Source organism: Symphalangus syndactylus, chromosome 6 (assembly GCF_028878055.3).
Source record: "Symphalangus syndactylus isolate Jambi chromosome 6, NHGRI_mSymSyn1-v2.1_pri, whole genome shotgun sequence".
Taxonomy (NCBI): Eukaryota; Metazoa; Chordata; class Mammalia; order Primates; family Hylobatidae; genus Symphalangus; species Symphalangus syndactylus.
In genome coordinates, this window is record NC_072428.2 from 26,651,468 (window position 1) to 26,671,903 (window position 20,436).

A 20,436-nucleotide genomic window follows, 5' to 3' on the forward strand; every position below is an offset into this window, starting at 1 on the left:
TGTGCATCTATTGAGATAATCATGTGGTTTTTGTTGTTGGTTCTGTTTTATGTTTATTGATTTGCTTATGTTGAACCAGCCTTGCATCCCAGGGATGAAGCCCACTTGATCCTGGTGGATAAGCTTTTTGATATGCTGCTGGATTCAGTTTGCCAGTATTTTATGGAGGATTTTTGCATAGATGTTCATCAGGGATATTGGTCTAAAATTCTCTTTTTTTGTTGTGTCTCTGACAGGCTTTGGTATCAGGATGATGGTGGCCTCATAAAATGAGTTAGGGAGGATTCCCTCTTTTTCTATTGATTGGAATAGTTTCAGAAGGAATGGTACCAGCTCCTCCTTGTACCTCTGGTAGAATTTGGCTGTGAATCCATCTGGTCCTCAACTTTTTTTGTTGGTAAGCTATTAATTATTGCCTCAATTTCAGAGCCTGTTATTGGTCTATTCAGCGATTCAACTTCTTCCTGGTTAGTATTGTGAGGGTGTATGTGTCCAGGAATTTATCCATTTATTCTAGATTTTCTAGTTTATTTGCGTAGAGGTGTTTATAGTATTCTCTGATGGTAGTTTGTATTTCTGTGGGATCGGTGGTGATATCCCCTTTATCAATTTTATTGCATCTATTTGATCCTTCTCTCTTTTCTTCTTTATTAGGCTTGCTAGCGATTTATCAATTTTGTTGTTCTTTTCAAAAAACCAGCTCCTGGATTTATTGATTTTTTTGAAGGGTTTTTTGTGTCTCTATTTCCTTCAGTTCTGCTCTGATCTTAGTTATTTCTTGTCTTCTGCTAGCTTTTGAATGTGTTTCCTCTTGCTTTTCTAGTTCTTTTAATTGTGATGTTAGGGTGTCCAGTTTAGATCTTTCCTGATTTCTCTTGTGGGCATTTAGTGCTATAAATTTCCCTCTACACACTGCTTTAAATGTGTCCCGGAGATTCTGGTATGTTGTGTCTTTGTTCTCATTGGTTTCAAAGAACATCTTTATTTCTGCCTTCATTTTGTTACGTACCCATTAGTCATTCAGGAGCAGGTTGTTCAGTTTCCATGTAGTTGAGTGGTTTTGAGTGAGTTTCTTAATCCTGAGTTCTAGTTTGATTGCATTGTGGTCTGAGAGACAGTTTGTTATCATTTCTGTTACTTTACATTTGCTGAGGAGTGCTTTACTTCCAACTATGTGGTCAATTTTGGAATAGGTGTGGGTGGTGCTGAAAAGAATGTATATTCTGTTGATTTAGGGGGGAGAGTTCTGTAGATGTCTATTAGGTCTGCTTGGTGCAGAGCTAACTTCAATTCCTGGGTATCCTTGTTAAGTTTCTGTCTCGTTGATCTGTCTAATGTTGACAGTGGGGTGTTAAAGTCTCCCATTATTATTACGTAGGAGTCTAATTCTCTTTGTAGGTCTCTAAGGCCTGGCTTTATGAGTCTGGGTGCTTGTATTGGGTGCATATATATTTAGGGTAATTAGCTCTTCTTATTGAATTAATCCCTTTACCATTATGTAATGGCCTTCTTTGTCTCTTTTGATCTTTGTTGGTTTACAGTCTGTTTTATTAGAGACCAGGATTGCAACCCCTGCCTTTTTTTGTTTTCCATTTGCTTGGTAGATCTTCCTCCATCCCTTTATTTTGAGCCTATTTGTGTCTCTGCACATGAGGTGGGTTTCCTGAATACAGCACACTGATGGGTCTTGACTCTTTATCCAATTTGCCAGTCTCTGTCTTTTAATTGGAGCATTTAGCCCATTTACTTTCAAGTTTAGTATTGTTATGTGTGAATTTGATCCTGTCATTATGATGTTAGCTGGTTATTTTGCTCGTTAGTTGATGAAGTTTCTTCCTAGCCTCTATGCTCTTTACAATTTGGCATATTTTTGCAGTGGCTGGTACTTGTTCCTTTCCATGTTTAGTGCTTCCTTCAGGAGCTCTTCTTGTAGGGCAGGCCTGGTGGTGACAAAATCTCTCAGCATTTGCTTGTCTGTAAATTATTTTATTTCTCCTTCACTTATGAAGCTTAGTTTGGCTGGATATGAAATTCTGGGTTGAAAATTCTTTTCTTTAAGAATGTTGAATATTGGCCCCCACTGTCTTCTGGCTTGTAGAGTTTCTGCCGAGAGATCAGCTGTTAGTCTGATGGGCTTCTCTTTGTGGGTAACCTAACCTTTCTCTCTGGCTGCCCTTAACATTTTTTCCTTCATTTCAACTTTGGTGAATCTGACAATTATGTGTCTTGGAGTTGCTCTTCTTGAGGAGTATCTTTATGGCATTCTCTGTATTTCCTGAATCTGAATGTTGGCCTGCCTTGCTAGATTGGGGAAATTCTCCTGGATAATATCCTGCAGAGTGTTTTCCAACTTGGTTCCATTCTCCCCGTCCCTTTGAGGTTCACCAATCAGATGTAGATTTGGTCTTTTCACATAGTCCCATATTTCTTGGAGGCTTTGTTCTTTTTTTTTCATTCTTTTTTCTCTGAACTTCTCTTCTCACTTCATTTCATTCATTTGATCTTCCATCACTGATACCCTTTCTTCCAGTTGATCGAATTGGCTACTGAGGCTTGTGCATTCATCATGTAGTTCTCGTGCCATGGTTTTCAGCTCCATCAGGTCTTTTAAGGACTTCTCTGCATTGATTATTCTAGTTAGCCATTCGTCTAATCTTTTTTCCATGTTTTTAACTTCTTTGCCACGGTTTCGAATTTCCTCCTGTAGCTCGGAGTGGTTTGATGTCTGAAACCTTCTCTCAACTCGTCAAAGTCATTCTTCATCCAGCTTTGTTCTGTTGCTGGTGAGGAGCTGCGTTCATTTGGAGGAGGAGAGGTGCTCTGATTTTTAGAATTTTCAGTTTTTCTCCTCTGTTTTTTCCCCATCTTTGTGGTTTTATCTACCTTTGATCTTTGATGATGGTGAAGTACAGATGGGGTTTTGGTGTGGATGTCCTTTCTGTTTATTAGTTTTCTTTCTAACAGTCAGGACCCTCAGCTGCAGGTCTGTTGGAGTTTGCTGGAGGTCCACTCCAGTCCCTGTTTGCCGGGGTATCAGCAGCGGAGTCTGCAGAGCAGCAGATATTGGTGAACAGCAAATGTTGCTGCCTGATCGTTCCTCTGGAAGTTTTATCTCAGAGGAGAACCCAGCCCTGTGAGGTGTCAGTCTGCCCCTACTGGGGGTTGCCTCCCAGTGAGGCTACTCAAGGGCCAGGGACCCACTTGAGGAGGCAGTCTGTCTTTTCTCAGATCTCAAGCTGCATGCTGGGAGAACCACTACTCTCTTCAAAGCTGTCAGACAGGGACATTTAAGTCTGCAGAGGTTTCCACTGCCATTTGTTTGGCTATGCCCTGCCCGCAGAGGTGGAGTCTACAGAGGCAGGCAGGCCTCCTTGAGCTGTGGTGGGCTGCACCCAGTTCAAGCTTCCTGGCTGCTTTGTTTACCTACTCAAGCCTGGACAATGGCAGGCACCCCTCCCCCAGCCTCGCTGCTGCCTTGTAGTTTGATCTCAGAGTACTGTGCTAGCAGTGAGCGAGGCTCCGTGGGTGTAGGACCCTCTGAGCTGGGTGAGGGATACAATCTCCTGGTATGCCATTTGCTCAGATCGTTGGAAAAGCACAGTATTAGGGTGGGAGTGACCTGATTTTCCAGGTGCCATCTGTCACCCCTTTCCTTGGCTAGGAAGGGGAATTCCCTGACCCCTTGCACTTCCCGGGTGAGGCGATGCCTTGCCCTGCTTTGGCTCACGCTTGGTGCACTGCACCCACTGTCCTGCACCCACAGTCTGATAATCCCCAGTGAGATGAACCCGGTACCTCAGTTGGAAATGCAGAAATCATATGTCTTCTGCGTCGTTCACGCTGGGAGCTCTAGACTGGAGCTGTTCCTATTTGGCCATCTTGGCTCCACCCCCCTATTGTTTAATTTTCTAAACCACTATGGGCATGCTGCTTGGACTGGATTGTTTATAATTCTAACCTTTACCTTGGTCAAACTGTTTAGAAAGCATAGCTCCAAATGACATTTATTTTATATTTTTATTTTTTAAGTTTGAAGTTGTTTAATTAGAAGAGCACAAGGCTTAATGAATTTATAGCCCCAAATTCCTTTTAAATAATCTTGTGGTCAAATAGCAAGTCCTCTGATGGTGTATGTGGAAAAATAGTATTTCTATTTTTCACTGATTTTTTTTTAATTTATTTCAATAGCTTTTGGGGTACAAGTGGTTTTTTGTTACATGGATGAATTATATAGTGGTGAATTCTGAGATTTTAGTACACCTGTCTCCTGACTAGTGTACATTGTATTTAATGTGTAGTTTTTTTATCTCCAGCCCCACTTCCACCGTCCTCCTTCTGAATGTCTAAAGTCCATTATATCACTCTTTATACCTTTGCATAACTCATAGCTTAGCCTCCACTCATAATTGAAAATGTACGGTTTTTGGTTTTCCACTCCTGTTTACTTCACTTAGAATAATGGCCTCCAGCTCTATCCAAGTTGCTGCAAAATACATATTTTGTTCCGTTTTATAGCTGAATAGTATTCCATGGTGTATATATCTATAGATATAGATATATATGTACATATATATCTATAGATATGTACATATATATCTATATCTATAGATATATATACATATATATCTATATCTATAGATATATATACATATATATCTATATCTATAGATATATATACATATATATCTATATCTATAGATATATATACATATATATATCTATATCTATAGATATATATACATATATATATCTATATATCTATTCCATGGTGTATATATCTATAGATATAGATATATATGTACATATATCTATATATATGTACATATATATGTACATATATATCTATATCTATAGATATATATACGTATATATATCTATATGTGTATTTATGTATCTATAGATATATATACGTATATATATCTATATGTGTATATATATATCTTTCTTTATCCACTAATTAGTCAATGGTGCTTAGTTTGGTTTCACATCTTTTTTTTTTTTTAATTTTTTGAAACAAAATTTCGCTCTTGTTGCCCAGGCTGGAGGGCAGTGATGTGATCTCGGCTCACTGCAACCTCCGCCTCCCAGGTTTGAGTGACTATCCTGCCTCAGCCTCTTGAGTAGCTGGGGTTACAGGCATGTGCCCCCATGCCTGGATAATTTTTGTTTTTGTAGCAGATGGGGTTTCTCCATGTTGGTCAGGCTGGTCTTGAACACCTGACCTCAGGTGATCCACCCGCCTCGGCCTCACAAAGTGCTGGGATTACAGGCATGAGCCACTGCACCCAGCCTGGTTTCACATCTTCGTAATTGTGAATTGTGCTGCTACAAATATATATGTGCAAGTGTCTTTTTAATATAATGTCTTCTTTTCCTTCGGGAAGATGCCCAGTAGTGGGATTCCTGGATAGAATGGTAAATCTAATTTAACTCTTTAAGGAATCTCCATGCTGTTTTCCATAGAGGTTATACTAATTCACATTTCCATCAGCAGTGTATAAGCATTCCCTTTTCCCCACATCCACACCTACATCTATTATTTTTTGACATTTTAGTAATGGCTATTAATGACATTTATTTTAAAAGACACATAGAGCAGCAAACAATTACCAGATATTACCAAAAACTCTGGAAAATAAGTTTTAACTTGAAATAAAACAGGCACCTTTTTTGTGTGTATTTACCCAGGAGTAAATATAACAGGGGCTCATTGCTCTCAAAGACTTGTCTTTGGTAGCAAACACCCAGAAAATTTGTAGATGAGTTTGTGACACAATAAAAAGGACAGGGCTTTTTAGGCGTCAGGAAAATTGAATCTTAAGTTATACTCTGCCATTGGCTTATTCTGTGGCTTTGTCTTTAATAAAACAGTTATTAATTCATGCCATACATATTTATTGAGCAACTACTAAGTGTGAGGCCCTATACTACAAAATGATGTAAAAGATGAGCAAACATTGAAATAGCCACTTGACCTTGGGGAACTGGCGTTATGAGGTTAATCTGTGACACATAGCACCCATAGATAATATGTCTGGCACATGGCAGAAGCTCAGTACCCTGTATATTCTTTTCCATTTCTTAGGACAGAAACTTCACTTTTCTTATTGTCAATTGCTTCATCTAAAAAATAAAAATGACAAGGCATCAGGACTGGCATCATGGAGTGGGTGATTTTCAAGATTTCTCCTGGTTCCAAACTTCATGTTAATTCCAGGATAATAATTGGGCACGGATGCAGTATTTATGGTGCTTGTGGTGGGTGTAGTTCTGCAATAAGAAAACAAGACGTTGCTTTTTCTGTTTAATTTTACTTCACTTTTATCTTTTAATAGCATGAATTAGAAATCCATGCAATACGTAATCCAGTTTACTAGCTTACCTTGTGAAGAATCCAGTTTGAGACTTGCATACAAAGTGAAGTATCACTGAAAACATTCCATGAACTAAATCCACCTCCCGCTGTTGTCTCTTGCAGGTGTCCCAGACTCAAGCTGTGCTCAGCCTTCATCAGAGGTAAGATATGAATTTCATTTTCTGTCCAGAAGCAAACTTATTTAAAAAGCATTTCATTTCTTTGTGATGAGCTTTTGTATATAAACCCTAACAATTTTTCCATGTCAGGCCAGAGTAGGAATGCAATTCAAGGTTGGTATGAAAAATACATCTCTTTGCCTTGAATATAATCAGAATTCAAATGTTGTCATCTGAGTCAAGGCAAAAAGGAGCTACTGCTTACTGCAGTATTATATGCCATTTTAAATAATTTGATTTTAAGTGGTTGAATTTTTAAATTTCTTATGTGGCCTGACATATTTAAATGGACTGGTTATATATCATTTCTCAGGGAAAATTGTCTGCCTGAAAAGTTTTGGGGTGAGTTTAAATTCTGGTGACAGAATTTTCTGCTTAGCTAGTCATTCAAACTCTATAATTGGAGAGAACTTTTTGAGATTTTGGTCAATGGATACTGCTTTCATCAGTTTCTAGATCTGAAAAGCTTTGCTACTAGCTTATTTGCAATGTTGAGGCAATAATGTCATACATGTCTAAATAATAATAATAATTGCATCTCACATTAAGGTATGTAAAGTTTTTAACTCAGAAAATCCCTTACAATAAACCTGTGAAATAGTCAAACGTTATTATTGCCAATCCTCTGATTTTTAAAAAAGTTAGAAATTAAAGAATGATCAAAATAGAATTCAATTTTTATGCTTTACAGAACTCATGTTGCAAACTTTAAAAAGTCTACTTTCACTCCTATCACAGTTTATAATTATTATTTAATAACTTTTCTCTCCAGATTATAAGCTTCTTGAAGTCAAGATCCCTCTATATGTCTTTATATCCATGGAGCCTAGCACATTGGTTGGCTCATTGCTGTTGTTCAAATGTATGTTAAATCTCATCATAACACACAGATAATTTTGACTTGGTTGAATAAAGTTTGACTCAACTTGAACAGATTGAGGATTGTTATACATATAAAATTGCTGAAAAATATGAACATAAAAGATTGAGACAACCTTGCTGTCGCATCTAGAACTTGTTTCAATAACTTGTCAAGTGATTCAAGGATTCATGGCCTTCTTTGATTAATTTATTCACTCCCTCATTAATTCATTCACTAATTTATAATATACTTATTGGGTGCCTATTATTTATCATATACATTATTAGAACTTGAATAAGCTACTTTTTGTCTTCTGCTTAGACCTGTTTTTCTTCATTAATATCCTGGGTTATTATCTTAGCCCCTACCTGAACTTTGAATGATAAGTGAATTTCAGAACTTCTCATGCCTCCTTATTTCTTGCTGTAAAATAGAAATTATGATTCATGCACTTGTTCTTTAGGGAGAGAGATGACTAAGGAGCAATTACTTTGAGATAAATGTTTTGATGACAGACAAGTAGAAAGCAGAATGAGTTCATGATGGATGACCTCATTTCTAAGAGAAAGAAATGATTTTTGGAGCTGAGTGATACAGATTGGCCCTCTGATTTGTCAAGGTCCCAAGACTGTTCCTCTTTCTTCTTCTGTCTTTTTCTTAGAAGACACCATTTAGGTTTCTTCTCCTCAGTCGGCCATAATTCTTTTTTCATTTCTTTTTTCTCTTGTTCCTAACACTTATTTACTGGTCTCTGCTACTCCAGCCTGTTCCCTGCTCTACCTAATACAAGAACACTCCAAACATAGCCATGACCTTATCCAATACCTGTTCACAATCATTCAGTGTCTCCCATTGTCCAAAGCTGTTAGTTAGGTTTTCAATGCCTTCTACTTTCAGGCCACTTTTACTTTAGAAAAATTATTTCCCACAACTTCCTTTGCATCTATCTCAAATCAAACAGATCACTTATTATTCTGTGTTCTACATTCGCTTAGGAAAGGCTCCTATGTCTTTGTTCATTTTAAGCCTGTGATGACCTTTCTCTCTACCTTCTCTGAATCCAAATTCTACCCAAGCTCAAAGACTGAGTTACTATTTCAACTCTTTTCTTGAATCATTCTTGATCTCCTAAACTAAAAGAATTTTTCTCCTCTCTTTGAATGCTAAACTCCAAAGCACTTTACCTGTAACTGTCTTATAACACTTACAAATTTTGCTAAAACACCATGATTCATGTAGAGTATGATGAAATTCTAATCAGTTGTACATGTTTATTTCCATTTCTAGACTATTTCTTTATGATGAGGTAAATGTTTTATTCCTTATTGTATTTATTATATTTACGGTTTACATTGGGGGTGGGCATTATTTTTTGAAAGAATAAATGAATGGATGAAATATTGAGTGAATGAATGAATGAATACGGTACCTCTAGAGGAATGTCTAAGCACTCCCATTCTGCCCCATCTTCCTTAATACCACAGTCAGTGTATAGTAGAACACTACTTTTTATAAAATGATCAGATTGTTGGCAATCTCAACTATTTAAATACAGCAAAAAATCTGAAATTAAGTGAAAAATTCCTCTGAGCAGCAAGAAAAATAGCAGTCACAAGCTTATTTCAGTTGGTGCACCTCCTCAAGCTAGCTGGCACTTATTTGGTTAGTATTAGGTGTTAACTTGGGTTACTGTTTTAATGAGCTTAGTTGCCATAGAAACTAATGGCAATAAGAAGGGGCCATGAGGGAAAAGAAAGAATAAAAGCAAATAGTGTGATGTATCACATTAGCCTGGAGAGCATTGCTGTTGCAGTATTACAGCTCTGAGAAGTAATTCAATAATATTTATCAAATACAGTTTATTGGTGATTTGTATTTTCACCTGATAGAAATATTTCCATCAAAAATGGCCCACAAAAGTGGTTAGTCTCTAGACCTGACAATTGTAAGAATACCTTACTGTAAAGCATTTTGATGTGTTCAAATGACTTTAATATAAAAACCATGAATGGTAAATATTTCCAATTTAATAAAGTAAGAAGAGAGGCCCAAAGAGATTGTATAATTTGGTTAAGAAGTGATAAATTAGGCCAGGCACCTTGGCTCATGCCTGTAATCCCAGCACTTTGGGAGGCCGAGGCAGATAGATCACCTGAGGTCAGGAGTTCAAGACCAGCTTGACCAACATGATGAAATCCCATCTCTACTAAAAATAAAATAATAAAAATAATAGCCAGGTGTGGTGGGCACCTGTAATCTCAGCTACTTGGGAATCTGAGGCAGGAGAATCACTTGTACTTAGGAGGTGCAGGTTGCAGTGAGACAAGACTGCGCCATTGCACTCCAGCCTGAGCAACAACAGTGGAACTCCATCTTAAAAAAAAATCATAAATTTCTTATGTGACTGTCAAGATTTAAATACAGAAATTCTGTACCCCCCATTTTTTAATTTCTTCTGTATTATAATGACACTTATATTCCATATTGCTTCTCTTAATGCTTTTGAAAAAAATGATATAATTCTCTTTTGGATCAACTCTGCAAAGTGACAGCTTGGCTGGAAACCACTTGGTGGTATGGTCATTTCCAAGACCACTTAAATTTTAGGGTTACTTAAGAAAGTCGCTTGCCTTATTCCAGAGCTGTATCCTGAGAGCTGCTGTCTTTGATGCCATGAGTTATCATTAATTTCAGATGTCTGTTTTGTGCTTTGGACATTATCCAACTTCTAGTACATGTATCTCTTTGCCTAAGGGCTTTTTCCAGAAAATGACTCTGCCATGGACAGTAGGCTAGAAATGCTGGGTAATTAGTGCCCTCAACTAATTACTGAAGCTAGTGAGCATATAAATATGTTAACTGCTTTCATCTTTAAGTGATACACCATCATTTCCTGGAAATTCCCTACAGAATAGCTTCAGCCACCCAGCATGGTTGCTGATTTAACTCAGCTTGTATTTACTGCCTTCCCTCCTCATATCACTTTCTGGTGTCCTTGAAGGTTATCTCTGCACTTCCCGCACAAATTTCTTGCACTCAAATCCTTGTCTCAGTCTACTTTTGAAGGAACCAACAAGAAGACAAACATATCTGGAAGAATTACTGTGCTTAAAGTACATCACTTCATCTATATCTCATAATAATAAGAAGTAATACTATAACAATAACTGATACCTTTGAGGTTTATTATGTGACAGCTACAATTTGAAGTGTTTTAAAGTTTTAACTTATTTAATTATCATAACAGCCTTATGAGATAGAAACTAGTACTGTCCCCATCTTACAGGAAAAATAGCTGAGGTTTGGAGAGAGTAAGTAGCTTAAATAAAGTCATTCAGCTTGGCAGTGATACAGTCAGGAGTTGAAACTAAACCTTCTCTTGCCAAAGCCTAGTTCTTAATCCTAAATAAATTAATTGATTTATGCTCAGATGGACTTAATGAAAGAATAAATAAATATAAAATATATATTTTCTTCATCTTTCTCATTCTATTACAGTATGGTGTACTAAATTAAGAATTTTAGAAAAGAAGTAAAGTAAAAGTTCAATACAATTCAAAGGTAAACTGATCGGGGGTCCTGAGAGCAGGTTTGATTGGACTCTGGGCTTGGTGATGGGTAAAACAAGTTTGAGGAGAAGGACCCAGCTCTTTGCCAGCAGACAATGCACAGAGAGATGGCTTTCTTCTCTGAGATACCCACCTGCAGATACCTAAACTCTCTATTACCCTAAGCCCATATCTTTCAGAGGCCCAAGAAGCAGCAACTACTTTTAGTGTCAGTTGGAATGTGTAAATATTTAACTAAAATGATGAAGCTTGGAAAAGCCTGGTTTCTCTGCCATTCCTTTTACTGTAAGGGAATTGGTGATTAGAATAAATAATCATTCTGAAAATAGCTCCATCTCATTTGTTCAAACAATTAAGCCCATCAAGGAAGTTAATTTATGAGAGAAATGACATACATGTTGGCAAATTGTTCTGCTCATCTTGAGAGCCTTCATATTTTCTCATTCCCTATTTTATGTCTTCCTTTCTGTCTCTATGATTGTTTATGCTATCACTTCTCAGTGTCTTTTGGGAGCTGTTGTTTCCTACAGCTAGTTTGTTTTTTTCCATTCCCAAATTCATGCACAGATCTATTTTGTCTACTTGCTTCTAAGGACATGTTTGCTATCTCCTCTCTCCTAATTTGGAAATGACCATCTGATTTCTTCTCTTCTGGCTTTGTTCTGCCACAGTCATTTTTTATAAAACATCCCTCATACATCTTGCATTCTGGTGTTGATAGGGCATAATTGGATAGATTCAGGTAAGTAAAACAGAAGCAAAGGACTCTGACACATGTAAAGAAAAGAAAATAATTGCTATTTTAAAAGCCAACTGTACTTTAAACTGCTGGGGTACGTGGAAAAAGAATTCTTTTTAGAAAGATGTCTTCTCCTTTGATTATGACAAACCCTTCTCTGGGCTTGTTTGATATGAAAAACAAAGTCTTCTGTCTCTTGTCCTGTTCCTCACTGCCTTGATATATATGGCGGAAACTTAGATGGAAGCAGCAACTTTGAGCCTGGTAAGAGGTATACAGGGATCTGGGGAATCCTGAGATTTGGAGAAGATAGAGGAATGAGATTACAGTAGGAAAAAAGGTGTAGCAAGACAGCAGTGAGTTGGAGCTGAAGGCAAAAGAAATTCGGTGAGATAATCCTGGAAGAAATTATGCAGAGAGTTTATAGAGAGTAAAATCCAAGGTTCAATATATATATATATATTTTTTTTTTTTTTTTTTATACTTTAGGGTTTTAGGGTACATGTGCACAATGTGCAGGTTTGTTACATATGTATCCATGTGCCATGTTGATTTCCTGCACCCATTAATTCGTCATTTAGCATTAGGTGTATCTCCTAATGCTGTCCCTCCCCCCTCCCCCCACCCCACAACAGTCCCCGGAGCGTGATGTTCCCCTGCCTGTGTCCATGAGTTCTCATTGTTCAATTCCCACCTATGAGTGAGAACATGCGGTGTTTGGTTTTTCGTCCTTGCGATAGTTTACTGAGAATGATGGTTTCCAGTTTCATCCATGTCCCTACAAAGGACACGAACTCATCATTTTTTATGGCTGCATAGTATTCCATGGTGTATATGTGCCACATTTTCTTAATCCAGTCTATCGTTGTTGGACATTTGGGTTGGTTCCAACTCTTTGCTATTGTGAATAGTGCCACAATAAACATACGTGTGCATGTGTCTTTATAGCAGCATGATTTATAGTCCTTTGGGTATATACCCAGTAATGGGATGGCTGGGTCAAATGGTATTTCTAGTTCGAGATCCCTGAGGAATCGCCACACTGACTTCCACAATGGTTGAACTAGTTTACAGTCCCACCAACAGTGTAAAAGTGTTCCTATTTCTCCACATCCTCTCCAGCACCTGTTGTTTCCTGATTTTTTAATGATGGCCATTCTAACTGGTGTGAGATGGTATCTCACTGTGGTTTTGATTTGCATTTCTCTGATGGCCAGTGATGAGGAGCATTTCTTCATGTGTTTTTTGGCTGCATAAATGTCTTCTTTTGAGAAGTGTCTGTTCATGTCCTCTGCCCACTTTTTGATGGGGTTGTTTGTTTTTTTCTTGTAAATTTGTTTGAGTTCATTGTAGATTCTGGATATTAGCCCTTTGTCAGATGAGTAGGTTGCAAAAATTTTCTCCCATTGTGTAGGTTGCCTGTTCACTCTGATGATAGTTTCTTTTGCTGTGCAGAAGCTCTTTAGTTTAATGAGATCCCATTTGTCGATTTTGGCTTTTGTTGCCATTGCTTTTGGTGTTTTAGACATGAAGTCCTTGCCCACGCCTATGTCCTGAATGGTATTGCCTAGGTTTTCTTGTAGGATTTTAATGGTTTTAGGTCTAACATATAAGTCTTTAATCCATCTTGAATTAATTTTTGTATAAGGTGTAAGGAAGGGATCCAGTTGCAGCTTTCTACATATGGCTAGCCAGAACAGAGACATAGATCAATGGAACAGAACAGAGCCCTCAGAAATGATGCCGCATAGCTACAACTATCTGATCTTTGACAAACCTGACAAAAACAAGAAATGGGGAAAGGATTCCCTATTCAATATATATATTTTTACCTGCTCTGCACTCTGCTGAAACTCTTTTCTGTAATCACTAAGCATCAATAGAAAACATGCTACATGCTGCCTTACGTTGACAGTGTTTAGAGAACTAAAGAAAACAGGGCAATGTCTAGTGTGGGGACCAAGAGATAAAAAAAAAAAAAAATTGTGGCCACAGGATGCATGTAGGTAAATGGGGTGATAGAAATCTAGTGAGAACAAAACTTCAGAGTTCAAGGTGGGCTGGTGAACTTGTTTGTGTCCCCTACAAAACACATGCCCTGCATAATCAATTCTTCACATTTAGGCAATAATGAAGGTTTAAAAACACAAACCTGATCAAGTCATCTCTTACTTATAACCCTTGTGAGGGTTTCATGAAAAACTCCTTACAATGATATACATGTCCCTTTATGCTCTTACTCATCTCTACAACCTCATCTTGCTACAGTTACCCTCAGCATTTGTCCTTCATCTACACTGGCATCTGTTCATTCCTTCCAATATGCCACATTCCCCTTGTCACAGGACCATTGCACATGCTGCCCCATCTGCCTGAAACGTGTTCCCTAACCTCTGTGAAAAGTTGGCTTTTTATCTTAACTCAAGCATCCCTTCTTCAAGGAAGCTTTCCTTGCCCTCCCTGAGCAGCCAGTCTCTCAAAGAGCGCCGTGCACCTCTTCTTTAGTACATCTGCAGCAATTGCCATTGCTCAATGGTTTGTATGTTCACTTGATTAATTTCTGTCTCCTCCACTAATCACACAGCTCCATTCAGTGGACATTAGGCCTGGATGAAAGTTTTATCCCAGGGCTTTGTTCGGTGCTAAACATATCATAGGCACTCAGTAAACATTTGCTGGAGAAAGGAGGAAGGGAAAGAAGCAAGGAAGGGCGAAGGGAATGGAGAAAGAAGGAAGGGAGAAAGGAATAGAGGGGGATAATAAATAAATACATTCATTAAAGGCCTCAAAAGTCTGCTCTAAAAATATGCATTAGTGAACTTATAGTTTGTTGTCTGGTTCTACTTTAAAGACAAGCATTTGGAAGAGTGGATTTTTTTTTCTGGTTTTCAGAATGGACTAAGAGTTCTGTTTCAAATACTATAAAACCACTGAGGGTAAAGGAAGAGCTTGTTAAAATTGGTAGTTAAGGAAATTCCTTACCTATTTAAGCTTTATTCTGTGATAATGATAATGAAGATGATGGTGATGAAGATGAGTATGTAAAATTTCTTTTGATTACCTTTCCTAAACTCTTTTATGGGTATGTTTATATTTTCTGTGTGTATCTGTGTATATGAAGAAAGGAGAACTTTTTCACTAGCCATAATCATTTAGTACCAACCTAAAAACCTTGTGAAGAAGAAGAAATTCTTCTGCTTAGTAAAGAGAATGATTTGTCAAGAACAAGGACCATACATGAATAATGATCTAATAATTTTATGTTCTTTTCCAAGTTGCATTTTGGCAAAACAAGCTCTTCCTCTAGGGTGTTAGTTGGCTGTTAAAGTATTTTATCCCCAGGTACTACCCCATGGCATTGGAGTTTGAATTAGGACTGTTTGCCAGGTTAGAATTCCTAACCTGACTTTACCACTTAGCAGCTATGTGACCCAAGCTATTTAACCTGTTTGAAACTCAGTTCTCCCATCTTTAAAATGAATATAATACATTCATGTCAAGGGGCTGTGATGAGTGCTATGTGAAATGATATATAGAAAACCAGGTGCAGAATGGATGCTTAAATGTTGCTCCCCTTTTCCTGTGTGAATTCTATTTTCTGAACATATTTTCTTCCTTCATAGCTTCTGCAAGAAGTGAGTTGGTTCTTTAATTATTACTCCACAGTGCATGTGAGTTGCCTTTTGTACCATGAAAGGGAAAAAAATAACATTAGTAGTCCTTCTTTAGTTGACCCTCCTGAGAGGGATCAAATGCCAGGGCTGAGTTTTAGGAGCAGCTTCAAATACAAGGGGCTGAAGTTAGATATTAAATTCTTATGAATACATAGAAAGGAGAATTCTCTGTGACCCAAGGCAACTTTTGGTGAGTGGTCTAATGTAGCATCTCTGAGAATAACTGCATCATTTTGGTTCCTGTCTAGCTAAGAAAAAGGGAACACAGAGCTTCTCTGACTTCTCCCTCCCTCCAGTCATACCTTCTTCCTCTCCTTTCTGGAAGCTGCCAGAGAGGGCTCCCTAGTACTGGTCAGAATATATAGAGAAACTGTCTTTCTTCTTTTCCCATTTTCACTCTTCCTCCAGGATTATTCCTGCAGAGACCTCTCAGAGAGACTCTTCTCTTATTTGCCAAGCTCTGTCTAACCCATATGAAATAGATTAATGCCACTTTGTGGCCCATTTCATTTACGTTTCTCGTCTCATTCAGAAGCACCATAATTCTCCAAATTGAATTTTAAATGAGACCCTGTTCATTGACCACACGGACAGTCAATATATGTATAAATTGAATCAAACCTCTTTTCTCAAGTAATTTGTCTTCACTGTAGCCTGAAATTGTCTTTTAAAGCTGGGTAACAGTCTTAATTCAGACTTCAACTTGATAGCGCCTGGAGATTAAATAACTTAATGGTCAACCAGAGAAGTTTATTTTGTAAAAGTAAAATGAGGAAGGGAGATGAAGTAATTATATTATTGTCCACTAGTGGTCGGGAGACGAGTTGCTTGGGTCAGTTCTGGATTGCATGGGCAACTTCTTGAAGGTTAGACACAAGATCTCTGCAAAATACTTGCATATTTCATTCTTTGCTCTAAGAACCTGTTAAGTTAGTGAATGTTATTATCCCCACCTATTTTATAGATGAGCTCTCAACAGAAGTCAGAGAGATTAAATAATGTGATATTATTTATAGTTATTAAGTGATAGAGACACAATTATAATAAGAGCTGCCTTTCCCTAGAGCCCAAGATTCTATCTGACCATTATATTATACTGTGAGGTAGCATTTCTTAAAAGTATTCATTCGTGGAGACATAAATAAAATGATAGCTAACAGTACCAGGTGATTTGGGATAAATATAAAACAAGCAGAGCAATTCATAAACCCTGAGGGTGTCTCTGATGAGGCTCCATTCAGATGGCAACCTACAGCACCAGACTCTGGGGCCTTTTCTAAAGGTCACTAGGATAATTAAAGTCTGTCTCCCATTTCAATTTGCCATACTAGTGAAGGCTGATGAAACTGCAAATCAAATAAAAACCTTGGAGCCCACTCATACTTTTGTCCCAACATCAAAAGTGTTCTTTTTACTCTATTTACCAAAAGAGTTCCTTAACACAGAAGCTTCCAGAACTTGTCTTATAGAAGTTTCTTGTCATCAGGGAAGACTTTAAGATGGCATATTTGGAACGTCATAAAAAGTCTTCAGTTGTTTCTCCTTCTACTTTTAAAATTTCATTCATTCATGCTTTTAACATCTCTTTATTGATTGATTACTATATACAGACACCATATATGCAGACCTCCTCACTTGGCCTGATCATTATTCTGGTCACCATCTATTCTGCAGTAGACACTAATACCTCTCTAAAATTGGCCAGGACATCTGCCACTAACTCCTTCCACATTTTGCAGAAAAGTAGGTACTATAATTCAAAGACAGACCAATACTGAAGTTTCTTACTGCACACATCTTTAAAATAGAGGGAGATACAAACAAGTAGCTTGGACTTGATGGAATATCAGATATCTTCTATTTCTAAGGTTCTTCAATTCAACAGCTCTGGTTTTAGCTACACTTAGCAAAGTTATCTCATGAGTTCATTCCGGTTTGAGGGCCTTAGGGTTTTCATTTGTAAAATAAACAGCTTGGATACATTTTTTTTCCAGTACTATGATTTATCCAAGCTCCTGCTCTACTTTGCTCCAAAGTACCTCCATGAGGGAGCTGCATCTCCCAAATCCCCACTGATTTTGAGAAAGTTCACTTTTTCTCATTGGAGGATGAAGTAGCTTAGGAGAATTAGGAGTTTGAGATAAGCATTTGACCTGCCTGTCTTTTCCTTTATGGGAGGCAGTGTTGGGTGAATGGGGAGGCAGGGGACAGGGTGGTGAGGAGCATGAGTCCCAGCTGCAGACCATTCTGGACTGAATCATGACATCTTTCTTGATGTATGACCTGAGGCAACTTATTTAACCTCAGTTTCTTCATCAGAAAATGAAGCTAATAGTAAGTTTTACATGAGATGAGGACGACTAGAGGCAAGAACACTTGGAATAGAGCCCAGATCATAGGGAGCAAACAATAGACAACAGCTAATAGCTCTTTCTTTCTTTTCTTTTCTTTTTTTTGAGACAGAGTCTCACTCTATCACCAGGCTGGAGTGCGGTGGTGTGATCTCAGCTCACTATAACCTCCGCCTCTTGGGTTCAAGTGATTCTCCTGCCTCAGCCTCCTGAGTAGCTGGGACTACAGGCACGTGCCACCACACCCAGCTAATTTTTTTATTTTTAGTACAGACGGGGTTTCACCGTGTTGCCCAGGATGGTCTTGATCTCTTGACCTCGTGATCCTCCCACCTTGGCCTCCCAAAGTGCTAGGATTACAGGCGTGAGCCACCATGCCTGGCCAGCTCTTTGTCAATCAAGCAAGCAGTCAGTCAACTATTGTCTCCATATTTGGGAACCTGTGAATCTAAGGATGAATCTACAATTGGGGCTTCACTGGGGATGCTGTGTCCAAGCAGAGGGAGCTGGAGGGCTTGTGAAGGGGATTAGGACAGGGCTTAGGCTGTGGCTTCTGCTTCCAGCCAGTGGGAAGAATAAGAGTATATGACCCTATTTCCAGCTTAGAATGATAATTCTTTTGTCTCCCTTTCTGTATTTATTCAAGCAATTCAACATATTGCTTCCCTCTTTGCTCCCATTCTCTTCCTCCTCTCTCATCCTTCTGTCTTTTCATTCCTTCTTCCCACCCTTTCTTCTTTTTTTTCTTCTCTAGTCTTTCCTCCCTTTGATGTAGATTCTAGCCTTGGAGTAAGAAAACACCTGGGCATGGTGGAGGAGGTGAACGTTATATGGGAGTTAAATGCTAGGCAGAGGCTGTCTATTTTGGCCTTCTTTCCTTTTGACCTCAAGCCATGCATCTCTCATTGCTGGGAAAAGGCCAAATAGGCTTGTGACTTATTGATCAAGGATGGAATAAAAATCATGTTGGCAGTAGGTGGGCTGCACTGCATCCAAATGAGCAGGGCCTCACCATGGAAGGCCTGAAAGGGAAACATAAGCTATTCCAATGGAAGCTGCAGAGCAGGCTCGAGTTCTAGAACTGAGAAGAGGGAGAACCACTCTGTAGTCAGCCCCAGCCTGAAGGGAAGTTATAACATCCAGCTTCCTTCTGTTCTAGGTTGGTAATGGATGGGACACCTGGCTGGGGTGGGGAAGGGAATCGTGTTATCTCAAGAGCTGAAGTGAGGAAGGCTTCAGAGAGAGCTTAGAGGCTTGCCTGTCAAGAGATGTGTTGCGGGAAGTCAGGGACCCCAAACGGAAAGACCGGCTGAAGCCATGGTAGAAGAACGTGGATTGTGAAGATTTCACGGACATTTATTTGTTCTCCAAATTAATACTTTTTATAATTTCTTATGCCTGTCTTTACTGCAATCTCTAAACATAAATTGTGAAGATTTCATGGACACATCACTTCCCCAATCAATACCCTTGTGATTTCCTATGCCTGTCTTTAATCTCTTAATCCTGTCAGCTGAGGAAGATGTATGTCGCCTCAGGACCATGTGATACTTGCATTAACTGCACAAACTGTAGAGCATGTGTGTTTGAACAATATGAAATCTGAGCACCTTGAAAAAAGAACAGGATAACAGCAATTGTTCAGGGAATCAGAGAGATAACCTTAAACTCTGACCACTGGTGAGCCGGGTGGAACAGAGCCATATTTCTCTTCTTTCAAAAGCAAATGGGAGAAATATCGCTGAATTCTTTTTCTCAGCAAGGAACATCCCTGGGAAAGAGAATACGTGCCTGCGGGTATAGGTCTATAGATGGCACCCCTGGGCATGCCCATCTTTTATGGTCTGTAGACTGTAGGGGTGAAATAGACCCCAGTCTTCTATAGCTCTCCCAGGCTTACTAGGAAGAGGAAATTCCTGCCTAATAAATTTTGGTCAGACTGGTTGCTCTCAAAACCCTGTCTGCTGATAAAGTTGTTATCAGTGACAATGGTGCCCAAAACTTCATTAACAATTTTAATTTCGCCCCGGTCCTGTGGTCCTGTGACCTCGCCCTGCCTCCATTTGCCTTGTGATATTCTATTACCTTGTAAAGTACTTGATGACTGTGACCCACACCTATTCGCACACTCCCTCCCCTTTTGAAAATCTCTAATAAAAACTTGCTGGTTTTGTGGCTTGGGGGGCATCATGGAACCTACCGACATGTGATGTCTCCCCCAGATGCCCAGCTTTAAAATTTCTCTGTTTTGTACTCTGTCCCTTTATTTCTCAAACTGGCTGATGCTTAGGGAAAATAGAAAAGAACCTACATGACTATCGGGGCAGGTTCCCCGATAGGGATGCACTGGGATTCGCAAACTTTGTCTCTGCCTGTTGCAGTTTCTAGTGAAAAAAAACACAAAATGTAGCTTCATCAACTAATCTCCAACCTTGCTCCCAATCAATATCCAGGTTTAGACAGACATTAAAATAAGCGCTTCCATTGTGTTTTGAGAGTAGCTATTTAATAGAATACCTGTGCCTGATGACAGGGACGGAAATAGGGAGAAAGCTGTGATTACTAGGCAGTGTGAACATCTTGTGTTAATCTGTTCCCATTTCATCCTCCTGCATGTTATCTCTTTGATTCTCAAAACAACCATGGGTTGACAGAGCATTGGCTAATAGGAAGACAAATATACATACACAATACATACACAAATACA

General features: G+C 38.7%; 1 long non-coding RNA gene across 1 annotated transcript in view; it reads left to right on the plus strand.

Moving 5' to 3' along the window:
* Window positions 1–6,487: 6,487 nt before the first annotated feature.
* The window catches only part of LOC129484297 (uncharacterized), a 261,288-nt gene continuing 247,339 nt past the window's right edge, over window positions 6,488–20,436 (plus strand). Inside the window, exon 1 of the long non-coding RNA XR_010121511.1 lies at window positions 6,488–6,516. This is a non-coding gene — a long non-coding RNA (uncharacterized lncRNA). The remainder of the gene's footprint in view (window positions 6,517–20,436) is intronic.